Here is a 2,959-nt window from a genome sequence, read left to right as displayed (position 1 = left end):
ATATATGTATATATATGTATATATATACATATATATATACACATATATACATATGTATATATTTATGTGTATGTATATATATATGTATGTATATATATATATATACATATGTATATATGTATATATGTATGTATGTATATGTATGCATATAACTCATTCATATACACATACATACACACATACGAACATATATATATGCACACACATACATACACATTCACACACACACATGCACACACACCCACATACACATGCATGCACACACAGATACACACACACACATATTCTACATATAGTACATAGTAAGTTCAAAATGTTCACAAAGAAGAAGAATTTAGTTTGTTATGAGGAAGAGAAGAGAGCTAATAGTTCAAATAAGATCCTTCAGATCAAGAGCCATGTCTAAAATATCTGATCTTTTTAACATATTCCATTTTGAGAAATCTTTATGTATGGATGTATATGGATGTGTGTAAATGAGTTTCTACATGTAGAAACCCATAAAAATGAAAGCAATAAGAAGTGTAATGATTATTTTCTTACCTAAATTCTGTTCAAATTAACAGTTTAGACTAAACAGAAGTTTTATATATACATATATATATATATATATATATACACACACACACATACACACACGCACTCACACGCACACACACACACACATTGATAGAGGTTCAATCTTCTGAGAAGCTACACCTGTTTATATTTTAATCATATACTGTTGTTGTTTTTTACTTTCACTAATATTACATTTTTATCAAGATTTAATAGGATCTTAGTGATAATGTTATCATAACATCTTTTTCTCCATTTTTAAACATTTTCACATTGATATTTTAATGATTTGATAAGAGTATCAGAGCTTGTTTGCTGGTGGGTTTGTTTTGTTTTTTTTATCTCCGGGATTTTCTCCTTCACTAAAATTTATAAGTGCATGGAGGCTTTGAAATCTCTTTGTTTATGTGGCTAATTATGAAGGAGACTTAGAATATTATTATATATTAAATTATAAATAATTAAATGTAATTTCAGAAAATATATATAAATATTGTATTTGTTAGTGGTATTGCACTTCTATGGTGTAGTGAAAATTTTTTCCTAATAAATCCAAATTGCATATCCTTTCTAATTGTAAATTTTGATGCTTTTCACTGTAAAATGACCCATTTCATGAATCTACACGAAGTTTTATATAAATAATGAAATTTTTTAAAAATCCTTAAAATATATTCCACTGTGTCTATGTACATCAACATGATTAGTGTCAAAAACCTTACATATCCACATCATTATGATATTTATAAAGCATTGTTTTGGGCGAAGGTGTGTTTTGTTTGTGCAACCATTTCAATAAAGGAATGTCTGTACTCTCTTAGTTGAGCTATTGCACACTATACAGTCTCTGTTCCTTCCTTGCATCACAGAGTGGAAGATGTGTACCCTGCATTCTTTCTAAAGAATTTTCAATGGATGATCTGCATCTGTGGGATTGAGAATCATCATGTTTGCTGTGTCAGGCGAACTGTTACCTTTTCATGAAGTTGGTGAACTAAGCATTATTTGAAAGTTTTGGCATCTTCTGGATGGGACATAGGGAAGAGGGTAAACACACTGCTCCTGTACTGAGGAGTTGATTGAAATTTTACCAACATTGTTATAACTGAAGTTATATTTTTATTTAGATATTGACATCTTACAGAAACTGTCCATTACAGAAGGTATTGATAGCTTGATAATAATGAATAACTGACTGGAAGCACCAAACAGTATGGAAACTAATTTTTTAATTAATATTAATTCTATTACATATATAGCACATATACACATATGTATATGATATATAATACAAAACCATATTGAAATACAAATCCCAAACCAAACATAAACATGAGCAAAGAAAGAAGAAAAAAGAAAAAAGAGGAAAAAGGGGAAAAAAGAAAAGAAACATCAATTCAACACCAAGTGCTTCAATTGGTTGCACACCACAAGTTTCAACAGAACCTACTGAAGCAAACCAATGCACTTATCATTGATGATGGCAAGGCTGAGGCACTGGAACAGCCAAGCACCCTCACAGGCACCACCTGGCACCTCAGTAAAGTGAGTGGTCAACAATGACAAGAACTTTGCTCTTAGTGGCCCAGTACCTCCTAATGTCTCAAATATCAAAGGCTAGAAGAAATGGAGATTGTTGTAGAATCAGAGGGAAGAAACAATACTCAGAAATGAATTCTAAACACAAACAGCTGAATAGTAAAAATGTGAGATATTATCCCACTTTTTCAGAAGTTCTAGATGAACAAGTTAACAATTGTAGAATTGATGAAATTCTTTGCTTCACAAACACTTTAATATCTATCTCAGATATATGTGTCACATACAGCTTCCTAGCACAGTGTAGTTAAGTCATAGATTAAAACCATAAAGCAAGCCTCTTATTTTTGGTTTTGTGCTAATGAAGGAACAGTGGTTAAACTGTATTGTTGAGTTAATGGGTGTAACATATTGGTAAGTGACATGTTGGTAAGAAACATGTTGGTAAATGAAGGCTTCTCTATCAATTGGATATGCTTTATGTTTATGTGCATTGTTGCTGCACTATCTTAGATATGTAAGAAGTAACCTACTGCAGAGTATTCTTATGGTGTAGTAAAGGATCAGCATAAAGGTCAGAGCCAAAATATCTGTTGGGATGCAGTTTAGGGTAAATGTACTATACTGTTGTTAAGTGTTTTATGTGCCTATATAGTTGCAAGCATACATAGATAATCTCTCTACCCACTGCCCCTTTGACCCATGGAAACATCAAGGATGTGACAGTCTGAGGGAGAAAGGCTTGCACCATCACCAGGCTAGTATTCGTTTTCAGTTGAGTAAACTGGGGCAATATGAAATGAAGACACAATACTCAAAGGTACCTTGCTCAAAGACACACTGTGAACCCAATGCCTTAAAT

At 32.0% G+C, this 2,959-nt stretch overlaps 1 protein-coding gene across 1 annotated transcript in view; it reads right to left on the bottom strand.

Moving 5' to 3' along the window:
• Positions 1-587, bottom strand: part of LOC106883997 (uncharacterized) — a 12,382-nt gene extending 11,795 nt beyond the window's left edge. Inside the window, exon 1 of the mRNA XM_014935159.2 lies at positions 544-587. The gene's annotated coding sequence lies outside the window, so the exon portion shown is untranslated. The remainder of the gene's footprint in view (positions 1-543) is intronic.
• Positions 588-2,959: the final 2,372 nt, after the last annotated feature.

This window comes from Octopus bimaculoides, chromosome 2 (genome assembly GCF_001194135.2).
Source record: "Octopus bimaculoides isolate UCB-OBI-ISO-001 chromosome 2, ASM119413v2, whole genome shotgun sequence".
Taxonomy (NCBI): Eukaryota; Metazoa; Mollusca; class Cephalopoda; order Octopoda; family Octopodidae; genus Octopus; species Octopus bimaculoides.
This window is presented reverse-complemented; position numbering and strand designations above follow the sequence as displayed.